The following is a 24,222-nucleotide window of genomic DNA, read 5'->3' as shown; positions in this document are numbered from 1 at the left end:
TGAACTAAACATACCCAGATAGGCAGGAACGATAGTGAAATGGCTAAAATCATGCAGGTGAAGCAAGGTCATTCAGTTGAGAAAGTGTGGGAAAGAGGCCCATAGATGTCTGCTCCCTAAACCCTGGAAGCTGTGAATATGTTAATCAGACGTCTTTGCAGATGTGATTAAAGGTAGAGACCTTGAGATGGGAGCTTAGCCTGGATTACCCAGATGGGCTCAGCTTAATTCCATGGGTCCTTGAAAGTGGGGAAACTTTTCTGGTTGTGGTCAGGGATAGATGTATTTATGGAAGAAGGACACAGAGAGATGCAACATTGCTGGTTCTGAAGATGGAGGAAGTGGTCCATGAGCCAAGGAATGTGGATGGCCTCTAGAAGCTGGAAAAGGCAAGAAACTCTTCTCCCCTAGAGCCTCCAGAAAGGAAGGCAGCCTTGCTGACACCTTGAATTTAGCCCAGTGAGACCTTGTCAGACATCTGACCTACAGAAGTGTAAGATAATACATTTGCATTGGATCATGCCACTAAGTTTGTGATAATTTGTTATGGCAGCAAGAGAAAAATAATACAGAAGTGCTGGAGATTTGAACAGAGAGGAGCAATGTGGAGTTGCCCTCTAGTATCTTGCTACTTCAACAGTGGTCCTGGGCTAGCAGCATCAGCATCACTGTGAGCTTGTTAGACATGCAGGATCCTGGTGCCTATGCCAGACTGACTAATGCCAGGCTGACTAAATGAGAATTCTAAGAATGTCCCCAGGGACTCTGCATGCAATGGTCTAGGAAAGTAGGGATGTGGAGAGACACAAGCTATATATGACTGACAGGCAGTTTTAAGGGCCATTCAATGGAAGTGGTCATTAATTTAAAATGGGACCAATCAGGATGGGTGCATGTTTTCTTCCCCCTCTGCATTCAGCTGTGTGGTTGCAGATGAGGACCAGATGAAGAACTAGCTTTAAGCCAATCAAGTATGATGATTAGGGAGAGGAGGGAAGGGAGTAAGGAAATTCTAAGAGACCCATGGAAAATAAGCTACATAAAGAGGGAAAAGAGGACATGGGATGGGTGAGGAACAGTGGAAAGGTGATTCTAGTTTCCAGGGGACAAGGGATTGCTGGAGTTTTTTTAGAAAGAGTGAGCTAGAAGGGTACAAGGGTGATTGAAAATAGAATGTTTGAAATTGAGATTATAGAAAAGTTGAAGTTATTGGTTATAACAAGATCAAAAACAAGACCATGGTAATAAATTCTTGGTTAGGGCTGAAGCTGAAAACAGATTTCCCTGACTGCAGATACTTGGAGCTGCAGCTATAGATTTTGCTACTTAACCAGTGCATAGTTCCATTTGTGCGGCCTCTAATTTGAGTTTAGCACTACCTTATTCTAACCTCATAATAACACCTTCAAGTATGATTATACCCATTCTTACAAAGGAGGAAATCAAGATTCAGAGGCTAAGCAATGCTACCAGAATAAAACAGCTGGTATTTGTAGGTGAGAGATTGAACCCAGAGCCTCCATGCTTTAGGAACTGTGCATTTTCTACTCTGTTTGGTGATAAAAATTGTCCAGAAAGAGTGGGAAAAAATAGAACAACTTAAAGGATGATGAAAGAGAAAGGAAAGGGAAAAATAACATAAAAAGAATAGAGAGAAAAATTCTGCATTTAGCATTACCAAAATGTGTCCTCGAACCACATTAAATAATCAGTTATTACAAATATTTTTGGAACTACAGGTCTAAATCATCACTGATCATTCAGAAAAACAACTTGCCTTTAGAGATCTGACTTCAAGTCTAAATTCTACTTTCTGACAGGAAAAAGTATATTTCCATGTATCAACTATTTAGGGCTGTGGAAGTAAGAGGATTTATGGGCTCTTCTGTATTTAAAATTCTCAATGTTGAGTGATGGACTGATTTTTTCCATCTGCAAAAGTTAAGGGTGAATATCACAGGAGGTGGATTCATCTCATATGTTATGTGAAAACGGTGACTGATTGATGTAAGCTTCTTTTACATCCAGTCCTCCAATATTAGACTTTCATTGCACCTATCCATCATTTCATTTTCTCCCCATCTGCTTTTGTTGTGAAGGAATACCTGTGTCCATGTGTAATATTATGCTCCAACTTGGGCAACTAGGCCCTGCCCTCAGCCCCACGTTTTCTACCAGGGTTTGGCAAATATGGCCCACTGCCTCTTGTTGGCCATAGATTTTTATTGAAAACAGTCATGCTATTCATTTGTTATTGTCTATGGCTGCTTTCATGCTTATATGCAGAGAGGTCGTGTGACCCACAAAGCCTAAAATCTTTACTATCTGTTCCTTTATAGAAAAAGATTACAGACCAAAGCTTTAGGCTATAAAGAGCATCACTCTGTCCCTCTTCTGGCCGTGACCTTCCCCAAAAGACAAGGAATCCATAAGGCCAAGCAGACATATTTACCTAGAGCCTCCACTCTGCTTCCACACCCTGTGCTAGGGACCCAAGACCCAGTGATTTCCTGTGCAAGTGGCCGTGAGTGTGCTTCTGGTCTGTGGGGGTCTTGTCTGTCCCTGAATCCTTCCTCCTGATGGTAGACCGCGTCATCATGTGCACACCTTAGGCCTGAGGGGTGCCACAGGAAGGCTGTCGTGGGGTGTGTGCAGAAAGTTCAGTTGGGCAGACTGGAGTGTCCACATACCTGCACATGTGGTTCCTCATGGTGCCAGAGAGAGCCAGGGATGGGATGGAAAGAGGGTGCTCCTGGGCCTCTAAGTGTCCTCTTGTTCTGAGTCCTCCACATGGTAGAGGTGGGCCTGACCTTGAATCCAAACTTTCCTCCTGATCCATTTCAATGCACTATTAATTTTTGCCTCTTTTGCCCCTTTAATCTCTTTCTAAACATTCTTGAATTTCCCTTTTCCTTATAAAGCCCTGTGGTAGAAAGATAATAAAATGGAGAAAGAATATATTTTTTTCCACCACAGACTGAAGGGAAAACTGGACATCCACATGGAAAAGAAATAAGCTGGATCCCTTTCCTTATACTGTACCCCCTAATTAACTCAAAATGGACCATAGACCTAACAGTAAGGGTTAAAACTACAAAACTCTTAAAAGAAAGTGGGGGTAAATCTTTGTCACCAGGGATAGGCAATATATTCTCAGATAGGATACCAAAAGCGAAGAAAAGTTGGAGCATAATATTACAAAGAAAAAGTAATAATAAATTGAACATCATCAAAATTAGAATCTTTTGCTCCAAAGGCCATTGTCAAAATAAAAAGACAACCTACAGATTGAGAGAAAATATTTGCAAATCATATATCTGATAAGAGACTTGTATCCAGGATATAAAGAACAGTTACAACTCCTTATCTAAAAGATAAATATCCAAAATAAAAGTACACAAAGTAGACATTTCTCTAAAGAAGTTATACAGATGGTCAATAAGCACATGTAAAGATGTTTTACATCATTAGTCTTTTGGGAAATAAAAATAAAAATCACAATGAGATACCATTTCATATCTAGCAGGATGACAATAATTAAAAAGACAGACAATAACTAGCATTGGTGAGGATGTGGGAAATTGGAACCTTCATATATGGCTGATGGGAATGTAAAATGGCACAGCTACTTTAGAAAACAGTTTGACAGTTCCTTATATATTAACCAGAGTTACCATATGACCCAGCATTTCCACTCCTAGGTATCTATCCAAGAGAAATGAAAGCATACATCCACGAAAATTTGTATGACATTCATAGCAGCATTATTCATAATGGTAAAAAGGTGGTAACAACTGAAATGTCCATCACCTGGTAAATGTATAAACAGAATGTGGTATTTCCATACAATGTGATTTTATCTGGCAATAAAAAGAAATGAAGTTATGATACATGTTACAACAAAGATAAACCTTGAAAAGATTATGCTGAGTGAAAGAATCAAGTCACAAATGACCATATATTGTGTGATTCCATTTGTAAGAAAGGTACAGAATAGCTGAATCCCTAGAGACAGAAAGTAGAATAGTAGTTGGAGAGGTCTGGGAGAGAGTGGGGGGAATGAGGACTGACTGCTAATGGGTGCAAGGTTTCTTTTCGGGGTGCCAGAAATATTCTAAAATTCACAGTGGTGAAGGTTGTGAATTCACAAAATGCTATTGTAATGTATACTTTGAAAAAGTAAACTATGGTATCTGAAGCATATCTCAATAAAGCTATTAAAATTTCTGTGGCACATTGTATTTTCCAAAAATTGCTATAGCAATATTTCTGATTCCACATGCCCTTCCAGAACCTTTCTACTTCCTCAATAAGAGGTGGTATCTATTTCCTCTGCTCTTGAAATAGGGTGGGCCTTTGTGGTTTACTTGACAAATAGAATGTGCTGCAAATGATGCTGTGTGACTTCTGCTGGCTAGGTCATAAAAAATGAGAGGCATTCATCAGGCTCTCTCTCTTGGGACATGCACCCTGGGAGCTCTAAGGCAACGTGGAAGAAGCCCAGCTATCCTATAACCTCCCTGTTTGAGAGGTTGTGTGGAGAGACTTTGTAGAAATGGAGGGAGATGCCTGAAGAGTACCAGCTGGTGCAGCCCCAGCTATTTGACACTTCTCAGCCAGAGGCCAGAGCTGTGAGTGAGCAGCCTTCAATTAAATCCAGAACCCAGACTCCGAGCTGCCCAAGCTGATATTGCATGGAGAAGAGATGGTTGTCTGTACCAAGCCCTGCCAAGACTACAGGTATGTGAGCAAAACTGATGTTATTGTTTTAGCTACTAAATGGTTATGGTGGTTTGTTATATAGCATTAGTTAACTGGGAAAAAATGCTTCAGAGACAACTAAAATGCTTGACTCTTCCTATCTTTTCAATGGAGTGCTCAGTCTTTCTCATCATTATCTTTCAAACACTCTCTGATAGAGTATGACATTTTCCACTGCAATTTCTGACCTCCCAATCTTGTCTCACTCAACCTCTTGCTTTTTTTCTCCAACATTCTGCTGAGCAACACTCTCTAAGAATGCCATGATCTCCTAGTAACCAAATAAGGTGGTTCTTTTTCAGTCATTAGTCTCCTCCCTTTTTGCAACTTCTAATAGCCCCTCTCTCCTTGAAACTCTAACATATGATAGATGTAAAATGCATATACATATATGCATTACATGTTCTCTTATGTGATAGACAATATTCTATTTAAAGTTTCAACTCTGAATATTATAAATATTGATATTAAAAGAACTGATTCCAGTGAAAATGGAAGAAGACTAAAATTATTTGAGATTCAGAGAAGAAGATGAATAGAAACTGGATAGCAAGCAAGAAAGGCCTGAATGGAGCCAATTTTAGGAGTTGTTAAGAGTTTCACTACTTTCCTATAAGGAATCATTAAAAGTTACTACCAGGAAGCAGACTTGGCCAGTGGATAGGACATCCGTCTACCACATGGGAAGTCCGTGGTTCAAACCTTGGGCCTCGTTGATCCGTGTGGAGCTGGCCCATGTGCAGTGCTGATGCATGCAAGGAGTGCCATGCCACACAGGGGAGTCCCCCGCGTAGGGGAGCTCCATGCACAAGGAGAGCTGCCCAGTGTGAAAGAAAGTGCAGCCTGCCCAGGAATGGCACTGCACACACTGAGAGCTGACACAACAAGATGACACAACAAAAAGAAACACAGAAGCGGACAAAGAAGAAGATGCAGCAAATGGATACAGAGAACAGACAACTGGGGGGGGGGGGGAAGGGAAGAGAAATAAATAAAATAAATCTTAAAAAAAAAAAGTTACTACCAAACCCCTTATCTACCCAGTTAACGTTATAAAATATGCATGCTTAATAACACCATGTAATACATTTGTCATCTTAATAAAGTTTCAAGTTTAAGGATTCTTCCTGTCATTGTTATAAATGGGAACCTTGTTGGATCCCCCGATAAATGCAGTAGAGAAGGTGAGCACAATCCTTGGGACACTCTCATAATAAGTAATCATACATGTCGATTAGGATGGTCACTTAAATGTTATTTATGGTAGCAAAAATTTAGAAGCAGCCTGAATGTCCAACAGTAATAACAATTGAAAAATCATTTTGTCACATCTACACAATGAAATGCCCTGTCATTTATTATGTCATGTAATGTAATGTGACATTACAAGTCACATTTTCAAAGGATTATATGGGAAACTGCTTATTGTATCATGCCAAGTAAAAAGAGGGGATTGCAATGCTGTATAACTGTTTGATCTAGTATTTACATAAAATAAATGCAAGTAATAAAAGACTGGGAGATAATAGACAAAATTATTATCAATGTTTATCCTGGGGTAGAAAGATCTTGGGTAATTTTTGTTTTTTTGTGTATATACTTGTGTTTTCTAATTTTAATGCAAGTTTATGCCTACTACTATTACCATGTGTTTGAGATAAAGCACATAACAACTATCATACAGTTTAACAAAATACTTTTTGAACACTCAACTCTGTCAGGCACTGGCACCACAAGGATGAAAAATACATATCAACCCTCTGCTGTTCTGGCCCTGCCAGTCCCATGATGGCAGGTGATAAGCACAATAATAATTAAGTGCTATATTTAAAGTTGAGTTTAATGGTAGCTAAGTATAGTGGAAAATGTTTGGGTCTTACATTTGTGTCACCAAACAAATCCATCTTGAGAGACATATGTTTTCACAGCCTTTCTTTCAAGGAATAATTTCTTTTGTGGATTTTTACCCAATAGGCATTAATAACAAAATCTTCAACCTTAGTTCATGTAAAAACAACAGACATGTTCTTGTGGATGAGGCTTTTTTTTTTTTTTTCCTGCATCATACCACATAGGAGATGAAGCGGAAAGGGCTGGAGTGTTGTTATGGAACTCTGCTAGTCTGATTGGCTTAAACCGAATGTAACTCCTATCTGCAAAGGCTGGTGGGGCCTGCCAGCGTCCATCGATATGGACAATAATTTTCTCAAAAAGCACTTTGAATGCTCTTGAGCATTTGGGGAGGCACTTAGATGAGGAGGCAGAAGTTTCACCAGAGAGCCTGAAGGAAACTATGGTGGCCCCCCAAATATGAGAGCAGATGTTACCCATCAGTCCCCTCAACTGTCATCAAATTTTAGTTTGGTTTTCTGCAGTAAATACTTTCAAGTAGCAATGTTGTCACAGGATAAGTTAGGTCAAAGAGTATCCAGGCAGCTGAAGTACCTGACTTTTTGGATAGAGTTTTTTGTATTACCCATTGAAATACCCCCAGAAACTACCAAATAGGGTGATTTTCAGAACTGCTGATGCCTGGTTTCTTTCACTTAGTATAGGGCCTTTAAGGTTCATTTATGTTGTGTGAATAGTTTGTACCTTTCTGATCACAATCAACCAGCAGATTTAGTCACTTCTTTAGACCTCTCCATCTCATGTGTATTGAGGAGACGATCCATCTTCTTGAGGTCAGTTTATCTCATAGAGTTGGGTTTAAATCCTAATTCTGATACTTTCTAGTTTGAATTTTAGGAAAGTTATCATTTCTTTCCCCTATGTAGTTTTACTTATTTTGAATATGTAACATGAAGTTCAAAAACCTACTGCTACAGAATAGAGCCAAGATGATGAGGTTGCCCATCCTCCACCCCTGAGGAGAACGGCCTTGGTAAAATCTGAGGCTGAGCAGCCAATGAAGAGGAGAAAGCACAGATTCCTCCCTAGGAAGAGGGAGAGTATGGTGGAGGGCTGAGTGGGGTTTCTCTTCAGTGAATGTAACTACCTAACTCGCTGCTTCAGAAGAGCTAGAAGACATTGTAATGATGTATTTAAGGTTACTGAAAGAGAAAAACTGCCAGCCAAGAATGCTTCATCTGGCAAAACTATCCTTCAGAAATGAAGGCGAGTTTAAAGTCTTTACAGACAAATAAAAACTGAGAGAATGTGTTACCAAGATACCAAATCTATAAGAGATATTAAAGAGTGTGTTACAGCCTTCATGGAAAAGACAAGAGAGAGAGTCCTGGAGAAGAGTGTAGAAATGAAGAACATAAGTAAGAGGAATCAAAAGGGTTAAAAGACAGACGATGGTAAGATAGGTCAACAGAAAGCCAAGGGATAAAATAGACAAAGTAAATAATGCCTTTAAAGTAGTGACACTTAATGTGAATGGATTGAACTCCATTTAAAAGACATAGACTGATAGAATGGATAAAAAAAAAACAAGCTATCTATCCTCTGTCTACAAGAGACTCAATGTAGATGCAAGGATACAATCAGGCTGAAAGTCAAAGGTTGGAAAAAGATATTCCATGCTAATAGTAATAAAAAAGGAGCAGGTGTAGTGATACTAACATCAGTTAAAATAGATTTTAAATGCAAAACTGTTATAAGAGATAAAGAAGTTTCCTATATATTAATAAATGGAACAATTCACAAGAAGAAATAAACATAATAAATATTTATGCAGCTAACATAGGTGCCCAAAAATACATGAGACACACACTGGCAACGGAAGGGAGAAATAGACACTTCCGCAATAATAATTGGAGACTTCATCACTCTACTCTCAGCATTAGATAGAACATCTTGACAGGGGATAAATAAGGAAACTGAGAGCTTGAATAATATGATAAATGAACTAGACCTACTAGACATTTATGGAGCATTATACCCCCAAACAGCAAGATATACATTCTTCTCAAATGCTCATGGATCTTTCTCCAGGACAGACCATATGCTGGGACATAAGTCATATCTCAATAAATTTAAAAACATTTAAATTATACAAAACACTTTCTCTGATCATATTGGAATAAAGTTGGAAATTAATAACAGGCAAAAGAGGGAAAATTCACAAATATATGGAGATTAAATAATGCACTCTTAAATAATCAGTGGGTCAAAGAAGAAATTCCAAGAGAAATCAATAAATACCTCAGGACAAATGAAAATGAGAACACAATATACCAAAACTTATGAGATACAGTGAAGGCAGTGCTGAGAGGGAAATCTAAAGCCCTCAATGCTTATATTTAAAAAGAATAACTAAAATCAGAGACCTAATACTACCACACCTGGAGGAATTAGGAAAAAAGACAGCAAACTAGTCTCAAAGCAAGCAAAAGGAAAGAAATAATAAAAATTAGAGCAGAAATAAATGAAACAGAGCAGAAGAAAGAAAAAAAAACAATAGAGAAAATCAGTAGAACTAAAAGTTCATTCTGAGAAGATCAACAAAATTGATAAATCCTTAGCTAGATTAACAAAAAAAGAAAGACGATGCAAATAAAATCAGAAATGAGAAGAGTGACATTACCACTGACCCACCAGAAATAAGAGAAATCATACGAGGCTACTATGAATAACTGTGTGCTATGTAAACAAACTAGACAATGTTGATGAAATGGACAAATTTCTAGAAACATATGAACAAATCACACTTACCCAGAAGAAATAGAAGACCTCAATAAACCACTCACAAGTGAAATTGAAACAGTCATCAAACAACTCCTCAAAATGAAAAGTCTAGGACCAGTTGGCTTCACAGGTGAATTCTACCAATCATTTAAAGAAGAGCTAATACCAATCTTGCTCAAATTCTTCCAAAAAATTAAACAGAAAGGAATACTACCAAACTCATTCTTGACACTCACAGCACCCTAATACCAAAGTCAAATAAAGCAGGAAGCAGATGTGGCTCAGGTGACTAGGCTCCCGCCTACCACATGGGAGGTCCCTGGTTTGATTCCCAGTGCCTCCTAAAGAACATAGCTAGTTGGTGCGATGGGCAGGTGTGGCAAGTTGACACAAGAGACACAAAAAGAAAGAACACAGTGAGAGACACAACAAAACAGGGAACAGAGTTTCCCGATGCCTCCTAAAGGAGATGGTGAGCTGACATGATGGCAGGTGTGGTGAGCTGATGCAACAAGATGATGCAACCAGAGGTGTGGGGAGGAAAAACATAATGAGAGATACAACAAAGCAGAGAGTGGAGGTGGCTCAGGTGATTAGGTACCTCCCTCTCACATCAGAGGTCCTGGGTTCGACTCCTGGTACCTCCTAAAGAAACAAGGAAGCAAGGGGAAAATATAAATAAAATAAATTTTTAAAAAAGCACCAAATGAAGGTATCACACAAAAAAAGAGAATATAGACCAATTTCCTTAATAAATGTAGATGCAAAAATCCTCAAAAAATACTTAAAGTGAATCAAAAAACGTATTTTAAAAAATGATACCTCATGAGTGGGTGGGCTTTTACCAGGGTGATTAAACATGAGAAAATCAATCTGTAATATACTACATTAAAAAATCAGAGCAGGGTGTGCAAGTTGCTCTCACCTCAGGGCTGCAGGCTTGTGAGGGGTCCTGGTGGCTGGTGGTGTGGCGCTCTGGGCAGGCCTAGCCTGAAGCACCAGACTGACCCTCTTAAGGGACCCCGAGGGAACAGCAGAATACCATTTTGCAAGACCTGATGCAGGGGGCACATTAAGTCTTTCAACTATGGGTGTGCGGGGGACGTGGCTACACGATGCAGGCTATACCTCCCTTTGAATTTGTTTTCCACGATGAGTGTGTCTCTCTTACTATTTTGGATGCTGTCATTAGTCCACCCACAGTTCCAAGAGGGAACACGTGCAAGGATCAAAGTAGAATGCCAAGGCCGAAGGAAAACCTACTGGGGGAAGTTGAGAGCTGATGTCAGCTGGGCAGTAAATAGAATCTCACAAGGAATTATTATACAGTTTCTTGGCTGTGTTCCCATCATGGTAAAGTCTAAGCTTTGCAACTTATACAACCTTTCTCCAAAAGCTCTACCATGAGAAAGCAAAGGAAATGGGAGGCTATTTTATAATCAATGGCATTGAAAAAATCATCTGAATGCTGATTATGCCATGGAGAAATTTCCCCATTGCAATGATAAGACCAAAATGGAAAAGGGCAGGGCCTGGCTGTGCTCAGGATGGCACTTCATTGCAGTGTGAGGGAAGAGCATTCAGCTGTCAGTATGAGCCTTCACTACTTGGAAAACGGCACAGTTATGTCAAACTTTACCACAAAGGGCTGTTTTAGTTTGTTTGTTTTTTTGTTTGTTTTTACCTCTGGGATTTGCAGTTAAGGCTCTTGTCAGTTTTCTGATTATCAGATTTTTCTGGAGCCCATCAAGGGAAAAGAAGATGACTCTTTCTTTAGGAACTCTGTTTCTCTGATGTTAATTAAGGATTGTGGTTGGAGAGGTTGTCCCACCCCAAAGCAGTTCCTCAACTACCTAGGTGAACACGTCAGAGTAAAACTCAGTCTTCCTGAGTGGTACCCAAATGAACAAGCTGCAGTTTCTGTTTAACCAGTGCATCTGTATCCACTTAACATCCAATACTGAAAAGTTTTTTTATGCTTTGTCTCATGACCTGGAAGCTCTTCACTTTAGCCAAAGGAGAGTGCATGGAGGAGAATCCTGGTAGTTTAATAAATCAAGAAGTTCTTATGCCCAGCCAGCTCTCCTTTATGTTTTTGAAGGAAAAAAATGGAATCTTGGTTAGTGTCTATGAGAATAGCTCTAGAAAAGAAAGGTCAGAAAACCAATGTGTCCCCTAAACACTGAAATTTAATGAAGATTTCAAATCTGGAAACAGACCTTACAAAACCATTTGAACATCTTGCTACTAGAAAACTGTGTTCTAAAATAGTTCTTGGTTTCTTGCAAGATTCTGGACTTTCTGTTGTGGTTGACAAGCTGAACTTCATATGTTATCTCTCCCATTTCCACTGTGTGCAGAGGGGCTGATTTTGCCAAGATGAGGACACCACAGTGTGCAGGTTGCTATCAGAGTCCTAGGGTTTCCTTTGTCCCCCACACATCCGAGATGGGGAGCCTTGTGGTCCCATGAATCACTTCACTGTATGTGAGGTTGTCACACAGTTTGTGTATGCAACATCTATTTCAGCTTTGCTCTGCAACTTGGGGTCAGTCCTGCTGACGGCGCCCCACATTGACCCTGCAGTGAATGCTACTGTGCCCTGCTGGATGGTGTCCTGGCTGGCTGGGTGGAGAGGGAGCTGGTTCCCAGCATCACAGAGTCTCTCCAGCATTTAAAAGATTGTTCTGGCTATTCTGGATCCTTTGCATTTCCATATTTTGGGATCAGCTTGTCAATTTTTGCCAAAAAGGCTGCTGGAATTTTGATTGGGAAGGCATTGAATTTATAGATAATTTGGAGTATTGCCATCTTAATAAAGGTGTTGAGAGAAAAAAGAATTCCTCACTGGATGGAGATGGCCTTTATCTTCGTGACAGGAAAACCAAATCTGTACCCAGGATTTTTCCTTTTTATCACTCCTTGTGGACTGGTCCAGCCTGGGCAGAACTTGAAATTAGGGAAATAAGAACTAATTGGAACTGTGGAACAGATCTTTATGAATGTAGCAGTCTTTGAGGATGAGATTGTTGCTGGGCTTTCCACACACCAGGAGCTCTTTCCTCACAGCTTGCTTGGTGTGAGTGCCAACTCCATCCCTTTCTCTGACCACAACCAGAGTCTGTAGATCATGTACCAGTGCCAGTTGGGTAATCAAACTGTGGGCTTTCCACTTCTCACCCATGGAGACTGATTGGGTAATAAGTTGTATTGTCTTTAGACTCCACTAGTACTTTAGCCAGCCCATACCTAGCATGACTATTATGACATGGATAACTGCCCAACTGGGATGAATGCCATTTTGGCTGTTATTCCCTACACTGGCTATGATATGAAGGATGCAAGGATTGTAAACAAGCCTTCTTGGGAAAGAAGCTTTGTCTATGGAAATGTCTACGAGTTTGAGTTCATAAATCTTTCTGAAAAAATTAAACAAGGAGATGATAGTCTTGTGTTTTGAGTCAAACCTGGTGACCCACAGGTTGTTTGGAAATTAGATGATGATGGATTGCCATTTATTGGAGCAAGACTGCAGTGTGGAGATCCATATTACAGCTACCTAAATCTCAATGCTGGGGAAAGTTTTGTGATATACTATAAGATTAAAGAAAATTGTATTGTGGATAACATCAAAGTGTAGAGGTTGACACTGGAAGTGGAAATCAAGTGTTTACATTATGATGAGAATCCCTTGGAATCCAACTACTGGAGGTGACTTTGCCAGTCACCATGGGCATTTTGAGCAGGTTGAAGCCAGCTGAGGACGTGCCTTTTACTAAGGGTGGGATGGTCCCAGACATTCTGTTCCATCCCCATGGTTTTCCGTCCCCTTGACCATCGGTATGCTAATTGAGAGTATGGCAGAGAAGTCTGCAGCTTTGCACAGTCTTTGCCATGAAGAGTGCTTTGGTAAGATGTTAAGGGCTACTGGCTCTAACTTCTATGGCACTGAGAGACTGTACAGTGGCATCAGTGGGCTAGAACAGAGAGCAGACATTTTCATAGATGGGGTTTAGAATCACTGCTTATACCACATGTTCTCAGACAAATTTCAAGTCAGAACAACAGGAACCAAAGACAAAGTCACCAACCAGCCTATTGGGGGAAGAAATGTTCAGGTTGGAATCTGTTTTGGGGAAATGGAACCAGACGTTCTTTTAGCTCACAGTTCATCTTTCCTCTTTCATGACTGCCTTTTCAACTGATCTGACCATTCGGTCACCCACATTTATATGAAGTGTGGCCACTTACTCTCTCTGATGTTGGAGAAGACTTCCCTTTCTGCCACGCACAACAGGGAGCACAGCTGTGCTCTGTGCATTTGCAGTGACACCATCGACACCCTTTCTCGCCTTATGTTTTTCACTATTTTGCAGCAGAACTGGCAGCTATGAACATCAAAGTGAAACAGGATATTGTTTAACCTGATGCTGGGTTTTTGGTTTAGGAGATCTATTATATTAAAACAAATAAGTTAGGTTCAGTGAAGGTATTTTTACTGGATTACTCAAGTGTTTTCAGGGGTGTTAGAACTTTCAGCTAAGACCTAGAATTCAGGACTTTTAGAATTATCTCTTGCGTAATAACTTCTGAAGCTGATTTCTGTTGTATCTGTTCAGAAACTCCACAAGCTTTATAATATGAGACATCTTTAAAACCAATATATTGGGAAGTGGCTGTGGCTCAATCATTTGGGCTCCCGGCTCATGCACTCCGGAGAGCTGACGGCCCATGCACCATGGATGACACAACAAAGGGAGACAAGCAGACACAGAAAAAATGTGCAGCAAATGAACACAGAGAACATTCAGCAAAAAAAAAAAAAAAAAACAGAAACAAGCCATGGGGGGGGGGGGGAGAAATAAATAAATAACAAAACAAAAACCAATATAATGATTTGTAGCAGCGTCTGCAGGGAAATCTCTTTCTAGGCAGTCCTGCCTCCCCACATTCCCTGTCCCCACTTCAGTGGGAGGTGACTTGTCTTTGTAGAGCAGAGCAGTCCAGTGCCAGTACAAGGCGAGTATGCAGGCCGCATATGTAATTTCATATTTTCTGGTAGCCATGTTAAAGCAACATGTTAAATTTATCTTGATAATGTATTTGATTTAATGTAATATATCCAAAATGTCATTTCAACATGTAATGGATATTAAAAAATTGAGATTTTTTTTAGCATCCTTTTTTCATACTAAATCTTAAATCCCATGGGTATTTTATATTCAGTCTGTTCTACGCTCAGTTTTCCTGAGCATAATTTATATTGATCTGCTTTCATATCATTTTATAGAATATCTCCTCTTTTCTTTTCCTTTGTTTGTGGTGTGGAGTATTTTGTTGCATGGATGTACTGTTATGTATATACCAGTCCCCAGTTGATGGATACTTGGATTGTTCCAGTCTTTGGCTAGTATAAACAATATTGGCAGTAAATAATGTTGTATACACGTGAGCAGATATGATGCTTTTTGATGTGAAAAATATTCCTAAGGTAATTCTTTCCTGAATCTAGCAGGTAGGGCTAGACTGAGAAAAATTTATCCAATCAAGAAATATCCTGACTTTGCTTAATGAAATCATTTTTTAAAAATAAGGAAAAAATCTTGACTCTATTGGCTGGTACTCCCCCTGCCATCAGTAAAACCTCAAATCTAGTAGACTTTCCCACCCTAATCCCATCTCTGTCCACTTCACAATCCCATAGATGGGATCTATTCAAGTCTCTCTCCACCTTTAAAAGCAGCAATAAAAATGGCAATTTAAAAAACTTTTCATTCTGAATTACATATTTCACAACTAGGAAATTGAAATTGGTACAATGAACAGAGCTTATCAGATTTCATCAGTTTCACATGCACTCCTTTGTGTATGTACATCACAGTTTTATTCAATTTTATCACATGTGTAGATTGATATATCTACCAACATAATCAAGTTATGGAACTGCTCTAATACCCAGGATCCTGCTGGGCTCCTAATCCCCTCCCCACCTTAACCCCTGGCAACCACTAATCTGGTCTCCATTTCTATTATTTTATATAAAAAATATTATATGTGATATTTTGAGATTGACCTTGTCTGTTCAATATAATTCCCTTGAGAACCATCCAAGTTGTTGCATTTATCAATAGTCCATTCCTTTTCATTGCTTAGTATCCCATGATATCAATTACCACAGCTTATTTAACCATTTGTGTATTTTTTTTTACTATTCATGTATTAAAAGACATTTTGTATTGTTTTGAGTTTTTGACAATTACAAATAAAGCTTCTCTGAACAATCATGTAACAGGAAAAAACATTAAAGAAGAAAAATCACAAGATCATGTCAATTGTTGCATAAAAGTCATTTAACAAAATACAACACCATTTCTTGTTAAAAATACCCTAAAAGGTAGGAATAGAAGGAAACTTTCTCAATATGATAAAGTGCATATATGAAAACCCCACAGCTAATATTGTACTCAATGGAGAAAGACTGAAAGCTTTCTCACTGAGGTCAGGAAGAAGACAAGAATGCCCACTCTCTCCACTGTTAGTTAATATGGTGCTAGAAGTTCTACCTAGAGCACTAAGGCAAGAAAAATAAATAAAAGACACCCAAATAGGAAAGGAAGAAGTAAAACTTTCATTATTCACTGATGATATGATCCTATACTTAGAAAATCCCTAAAAATCTACAACAAAACTATTAGAACTTATAGATGATTTCAGCAAAGAGGGGGGATACAAGATTAATATGCAAAAATCAATATCATTTCTATACATGACTAATGAACAGCTTGAGGAAGAAGTTAAAAAATCCATTTACAGTAGTGACTAAAAGAATCAAATATTGGGAGTGGATGTGGCTCAAGCAGTTGGATGCCCACCTCCCATGTGAGAGGTCCTGAGTTCAGTTCCTGGTGCCTCCTAAAGAAGACAAGCAAGACAGCAAGCTGACCTGAAGGGCTGGTGTGGTGAGCTGATGCAATGAGCTGTGACACAACAAGGAGACACAACAAGAGACACAACAAGCAGGATGCAGATGTGGCTTAAGTGTTTGGGTACCTCACTCACTCATGGAGGGTTCTGCTTTTGGTTCCCAGTGCCTTCTAAAAGAAGACAAGCAGACACAGAAAGCACACAACTGACAGTCATGGAGAGCAGACAGTGAGCACAAACAATGAGGGATGGGGGGAGAAATAAATAAATTTGTTTAAAAAATAAAAAATAAAAGAATAAAATATTTAGGAATAAATTTAACCAAGGATATAAAGGACCTGTATTCAGGAAACTATAAATCATTGCTAAAAGACACCAATGATGATCTAAATCAATGGAAGACTATTCTGTGTTCATGGGTTGGAAGACTAAGTATCATTAAGATGTCAATTCTACCCAAACTGGTCTATAGATTTAACACAATCTTGACAAAAATTTCAGGATCCTTCTTTGTAGAAATGGAAAAACCAATTATCAAATTTATCTGGAAGTGTAAGGGTTCCCAATAGCCAAAAATACCTTTAAAAAGAAGAAGGAAGAAGGAAGTTTGAGGACTCTCACTTCCAGACTTTAAAGCATACTATCATGCTGCAGTGGTAAAAGCAACGTGGTATTGGCATGAAGATAGACCAGTGGAACTGAATCAGGAGTTTGGAAATAGAGCCTCACATCTATGGTCAAGTGATTTTTGACAAGGCTGTCAAATCCACTCAGCTGGATCAGAAAAGCCTATTTAACAATAGTGCTGGGAAAATGGGATATCCACATCTCAAAAAAAGAAAGAAAACCCCTATCTCACACCTTATACAAAAATCAATTCAAAATGGATCAAGGACCTAAATATAAAAAGCAGTACAATTAAACACCTAGAAGAAAATGTAAGAAAACATCTTCAAGATCTTGTGGTGGTTGTTGGTTTCTGGACCTGCCACCTAAAGAACAAGTAACGAAAGAAAAACGAGATAGGCCTCAAAATGAAACACTTTTGTTCTTCAACAGACATTGTCAAGAAAGTAAAAATGTAGCCTACTCAATGGGAAAAAAAATCTTTGAAACCATATATCTGATAAGGGACTGGTCTCCATGTTATATAAAGAGATCATACAAGTGACAAGCAACTCAATAAAAAAAATTGGCTGAATGATTGAATACACATTTTTTTCTAAAGTGGAAATACAAACAGCCAAGAGACATGAAAAGTTGTTCATCATCACTAACTATGAGGGAGATGCAGTTCAAAATTACAATGCAGTATATTCTCACATCATACAGAATGGATATTATTAAAAAACAAAAACAAAAACAAAACCCAGAAAACAACAATGATGAACCCATCACCCAGATTTTGAGACCTTACAATGCTTGTCCTTTTATGTATGAATTATTTCACTTGTCTTAGTCAGCCAAAGGGGTGCTGATGCAAAATACCAGAAATCTGCTGGCCTTTATAGAGGATATTTATTTGGGGTAGGAGCTTACAGATACCAGACCATAAAGCATAAGTTACTTCCCTCACCAAAGTCTATTTTCATGTGCTGCAGCAAGATGGTTGCTGAGGGATAACTACCAAGTACCAGCTCACGATGTAACTAGAAAATGATCTTGAATAAAAAGGTCAGCTCAGACCAGCAGAATATCCCAGCCCACATGTAATATCAGGAGTTAAAAATGCTTTTTGATCTTGAATAAACGGGGGAAATGGAAAGGACAAATGAGTTTATATGGTTATAAGTCTTCAAAAAAGAGCTGGGAGGTTATCAGAGGGATTGCCCTTACACACACCTCAGCAGAGTCCCAGAGACAGCTAAAGTAGATACAACCCCAGGTATTGGTTCTTCTGAGGGCTACAGAGACCCACAGGTTCTATGGTCATAGCAGATGGAGTTCAGTGCCATGTCAGTTGGCCCTACTTTGGAGTTTGTGTTCCTGAGTGTGATGGAGTTGGACTCAGAGGTGATCTTTGTACACAAGCCTCTCCTGTTACTTTTACTGGACCTGTGGTTGGTGCTGGGGTTTAGTGTATACTCAGGGGACCTGAATCTCTGGACTGACCATGTCATAGCCAGGCCCTGAGCCTCAACAGACTTGCAACTCATACACCCTGGTTTATTGGACTTACCCCACTCAGCTAACATGGAGGTGAAGAAGGTCAACCACCACACTATGGAGCCAAGAGTGCCTACAACTGAAAGCAGTAGAATTGCATCTAGCATCCATGTGTAATCTAAGCCCCCTCTTGATATAGATGTGGAGTGGACACAACCATTCTAAGGTCCACATGATGGAGGAATGGAAGAATGTGGTGCTATATGGGAAAAATATAGCTAATGTAATTTATGGACTATAGTTAACAACAATATTGTAATGTTTTTGTAGCAAAAGCAAAGTTGGTACTATATTAATGCCAAAGTTGAAAAAAGAATATGGGGCTTAATTTTGTGAGAAATGAATAAGATAAAGTATTTTTTTCTCTTCTTCATTTTTTTCATTAACCAGGAGACATTTACTCTGTCATTTAACTAATCTGTGTTCCTCAGTGTATCTTTTTGAATACTAGAGGAACAACTGAGTTAGTAGTTGAAATTAGATTAGATAAAAGTGTCAGGAAAGAACTTTTTAGGAATAATGTTTCTGTAGATTGTTGAACTTTCTTTTTCTGTTATTTTATTTTTATTGAATTTGAAATAAAGTTCTTTAAAAAATCCTACAACCAGCTAAATAGTGTACAATAAGTGTCCTCCCATGGCTCCTGTCCCCCATTCCTTGATCCCTTTCTCTGAGGCAACCACATTAATACTGTTCCTTGTATATTAATCAAGAGACATTCTGTATACATACCTTATTTTTAACCTTAATTTTTTATTTTCCAGCTCATACAGCATTGTTTTTTCCACTTTTAAAAATTGTTATAAGATAGATATGGTTAAATTCACCCTTTTTAGTGCAATTTTGATAGTTTTGACAAAAGCGTACATCTGGTAACCACCACCCCAAATGAGATATAGAAGAGGTCCACCAACCTCCAAAGTTCTACCATACCCTTTTGTAGTCAACTCCTCCCATCTCAGCTACTGACATGATTTCTATTCCTATAATTTTGCCTCTTCTAGAATGTCATATAAAAGGAGTCATATTGTATGCAGTCTTTTGAGTCTGATTTCTTTCACGTTATCACAGTGTGTTTGCAATTTTTCTATGTTAGTGCATGAGTAGTTGTTCCTTCTTATGGATGTATCACAGTTTACCCTTTTCCCAATTGAGGGATATTAGGATTGTTTCCTTTTTTTTTTTTTTTCCAATTTAAAATAAAGCTTCTGTAAACATCTGTGTATAGGCTTTGGTTTGAACACTAGTTTTCATTTCACTTGGGTAAATATCTAGGAGTGAGGTGGTTTAGCTTTATCAGAAACTATTTTCCAGAGTAGCTGACCACTGCATTTCTACTAGCAATTTATTGAAGTTCCAGTTGCTCTATATTCTCAGCAACATTTGGTATCGTCAAGTTTTAATTTTTATAGTTTAGCCATTTTAATATGTGTAGAGATATTGTTTGTGGTTTTAACATGCACTTCTCTAATGATTAATGATGTTGAGCATATGTTCAGCTATTTATTGCCATCCATGAATTTTTTTGATATAATGCTTTTCAATTTTTTGCCTGTTTAAAATTGTTGGGTTGTTTGTTCTCTTATGGAGTTTTAAGAGTTTTGAGGCTCCTGTCTTTTCTTAGATTTGTGGTTAGTTGGTTTAACTGTGATCTCAGATATCTGATGGGTCCAAGCAAAGTCATGAGTTTGCATATTATCTGGCACCAAGGACAGTACGTCTTCAGCTGTGTAAGAGCACCGTCTCTATTCCAGCACTGGTTCTTTGCTCCACTTATGGCTGTGGTGTGTGTCACACTGCGGGTGCTTAAAGGATACCTTGGGGTCCTGAGCCACTTCTCAAGCCCAGCAAACCCCTGTATGCAGCCACACTTATATTTGAAACATGCAAATCTAAAACTTTTCTTCCTACAGCTGGCCTGTATTTGTAGATCTGAAAGTCCTAACAATCTCTATACCTGAATTTTTATCTTCAATTTGTTGACTTTCTTCTAAATATCATGTAACACCACAGTTCCTCTTCTCAGATCAATGTGCATCCCTTGCTCTCCAGGTTTGAGCTTTGTCTATCTTCTTTACCACTTTTCTAGGCCTCAGTTTCCTCATCTGTAAGACGGGGAATAATTATAGTACCTACCTCACAGGGGGATTGTGTGGGGTAAATAAGTTGATATTGGACAGTACCTTACCTGTAGTAAGCGCTATCTAAGTGTTTGGTGTTAATATGGTTGTTGTTGGAGTTATAGATGTTCTGTCTGTATCTGCCAAGGATAAAATGCGGCATTGCCAAGAGAAGCAAGCAGCCTGAAGCAAATGCTCCTGGGTGCTTTCACCACTGTTACACCTTGTCCTTCTCCTCTCCAATCCAATCTTTCTCCAGAGGAGAGTTGTTAAAGACAGAGGGCTCCTTGGGAGAAAGAGAAGGAAGATGACAGGGAACATGGTCTCTGTGGGGCTACAACCTCACTTCAGACCATGGTCCCATCTTTAGGAACAGACTGCTGGTTTGACAGCTGACTCAACCTGAACAGAAGTCACAAAGGCAGCCCCCCCAGAACTCGAAATCCATATTGCAGGTGGCAATGATGCTGATTTCTGTTCTTTGGTAAGCGGGCTCTCAGTACCTGAAAGGGTGGGAAGCCTTCAGCCCTTTAGACATCAGTTTTCTCCCCCAAACACCTTGCCTTTGCTTAGCCAAAGCCATGTCCTCAGCCTATAGAGACAACTGTCATAGTTGTATGCAGGTGATCAAATCTGGAGATGCTCTAGGGCTCTGCTCTGTTATTGACCACCCCAAAGTTGGATGCTTCATGCTAACATCCCATGCCTTCTCTTTTTTATCATCTATTTTTTAAACACTCTCAAACTTTGAGAGAAGTTGCAAGTTACAGCACTAATTTTTTCCACCGAACCATTTGAGAATCAGTTCTCAAAAATGTACTTCTGAAAGATAATCTGGTGTGATTTCCAATAAACAAGGATATTCTCTTATATAAGCACAAATCAAACACTCAAAATTAGCAAATTAACATTGATACATTACTACCATCTTATCCTCAGACCTTGTTCAAATTTCTCCAGTTCTCCAAATAATAAGTATTTATAGCAAGGAGGACCCCAGTTCAAAATTTTATGTTGTATTTAGTTGGCATGTCTCTGAAGTTTTCTTCCATCTGGAAGTATTTATCAGTCTTCCTTTGACTTTCCTAGCCTTAGTGCTTTTAAAGATTACAGGCTGTTGTTTAGTAGAATGTCCCTTAATTTAGGTTTGTCTGATGTTCCCACAGAAGTGGTGCTGCTTTCATTTGACTGGTGGTAAATCAAAATCCCTTGATTTCAGCAACATCTACCAGGCTTATCCATGATGAATTATACCTTTGTTCTTCTTAATTAGCAAACATCTTGTGGCTAGGTACTTTGAAATTATGTAAATAGCCTCATTAATCTTTCCATCTGTTCATTCATTCATATATGTATAGACTCATAGTTTTGGTCATGGTTAGGCTCATGTGTCAGCTTGGCCAGGTAATGGTGCCCAGTTGTTTGGTCAAGTAAGCCTTGGGCTAGCTGTAATACAAGGGCAATTCATGGACTTTATTTGTTTATTTTTTAAATAGAATTTTTTTTAAGATTTATTTATTTTTTTCTCTCCCCTTCCCCCTCCCTCCCTGCCCAGTTGTCTGCTCTCTGTGTCCATTCACTGTGTGTTCTTCTGTGTCTGCTTGTATTCTTGTCAGCGGCACCGGGAACCTGTGTCTCTTTCTGTTGTGTCATCTTGCTGCGTTAGCTCTCCATGTATGCATTGCCACTTTTGGGCAGGCTGCACTTTTTTCACACTGGGCGGCTCTCCTTACGGGGCGCACTCCTTGTGCGTGAGGCCCCCCTATGCAGGGAACAGCCCTGCATGGCACAGCATTCCTTGCCCACATCAGCACTGAGCGTGGGCCAGCTCATCACATGGGTCAGGAGGCCCTGGGTTTCAACCTTGGACCTCCCATGTGGTAGGTGGATGCTCTATCCATTGAGCCAAATCCACTTCCCTGTTCATGGACTTTAATGAATTGATTGCACAGATGGAAAGAGCCCTGATTCCTTCTAGGGAGCCTCTTTTATTTGTAAATTTGCGATATCAGCTCAAGTCAAAGTAGGCAGGAGGTTGCAATGTCATTCTCTTACTGGTCCTCTTTCTGTCACTACCCCTTCACTTGCTCTCCTGCAGGGCTTTGGCACCCCTGAGGAAACGCTGCCCTGCCTTTGTGCACAAGCCCTTTCTCAGGGAGTGGGCCTTCCGTCACTCCTAAGCTGAAGATCCATGTCAGTTACCACAGCACGGTTTGTGCAGCTCTGTACCTTTTCTTTCCTTTCTTTCTCTCTCCCTCCCTTCCTTCTTCCCTTCCTTGACTTTTTAAAAGCTTGCTTATCTATTTTGCTTCAAATTAATCCCAAATGTTGCTTTATCAAACCATTTGTTGTTGCAGTTGCTGTTGATTACAGATGTACATCATTTTCCCCCCAGCCTTTTTAAAGGGCCAATCACTATGGTAACCATATTACAGAAAATTGCTTTGTCTCCTTAAAATACTCTTCAGAAAAAGGTCATTTTGTATTAACATTTTCCAACTAAAACTGGCAATGAAAGCGGTGTTAAGCATATTGTCACCACACACTGTTCCCCTGTGTGTGTATGTTTCAGCCACGTAATTTCAGGAAACTATCAAAACAGGCCTGAATATTAAGAGTAGAAAGAGTTTTAATGTTACAACATTGGTGTATTTGTTTTGGAAAGTGAAAAAAATACATATTTCTTTGGGTTTCTGTGGTTAAAGGGCAAGCTTTTTGGGTCTTGGCTCTTTATTATTACACATTGCCATTTCCTGGTCCTAGGGCAGTTTTGAGATGGAGACAGGCACTCCTGCTCTTATCAGACCCTGAGTTTCCCTGAAGCAGACTTGAAAGATGATTCCAAAGAGCAGGGTGGTTGCCCAGGGCCCCAGCTTGACAGAGCTGCCTCAGTGGGCAAGGACAGACAGACACCTAACTTTGGGCATCATAATAGAGTCCCTGGTGGAGTCAGACAATAGAAGGAGAATTTGTTTTTGTTGTTTTCCATTTCCACAATTCTCATAACAACCCAGTAAGTTAGGTGCTATCATTAGTCACATGAGGAAATTGGGCTCAGAGAAGTAGGTGGCCCAAAATACATGGTGAGTAAGACACAGCGATGGGGTTTGAATCCAGTACATTCTGGCTCCAGTGTTCTTGATTTATCAGCTTTGTATATTGTTTATTGCTTCCTACTGCGGAAGATAAAGGCTTACCTGTTTATATCCTCCAAGTCTCATAATGCTTTTCAACCCATCTTCCCACCTACATCACTAATTGCAACATCAGTGCTTGCTTGTATGTGTGCAAGCTCTCTAACACACACAATGATTCTAGACTTGTGTGCAAGGACTTCAACCTGTATCTCTTTGGAACAAGGATATTCTCCAACTCAACTATGTTGCCATTATCTCTCCCATCAAATTTAACATGGATACAATGATATTTCATATACAGTCCATATGCCAATTTATCCAATTGTTCCCCAAAGAGCTTTTCTTTCAGTCTAGATACAATTAAGGATCACACATTACTTTTGTTTAGCATGTCTATCTAATCTCCTTTAATACAGAACATTACCCAGTACCTTTTTATTTTTCTTAAGTCATCCACATTCTGGAGTTCAGTGAATTGG

The 24,222-nt window shown here is 39.3% G+C and overlaps 1 pseudogene; it reads left to right on the top strand.

The window, feature by feature from the left end:
• Positions 1–4,565: 4,565 nt before the first annotated feature.
• LOC101437437 (DNA-directed RNA polymerase I subunit RPA2-like) lies at positions 4,566–13,819 on the top strand (annotated as a pseudogene).
• Positions 13,820–24,222: the final 10,403 nt, after the last annotated feature.

The sequence above is a fragment of the Dasypus novemcinctus genome, chromosome 15 (genome assembly GCF_030445035.2).
Source record: "Dasypus novemcinctus isolate mDasNov1 chromosome 15, mDasNov1.1.hap2, whole genome shotgun sequence".
In the NCBI taxonomy this organism is placed as follows: Eukaryota; Metazoa; Chordata; class Mammalia; order Cingulata; family Dasypodidae; genus Dasypus; species Dasypus novemcinctus.
The sequence above is the reverse complement of the archived record's forward strand: the minus strand, read 5'-3'. Positions and strand labels throughout refer to the sequence as shown.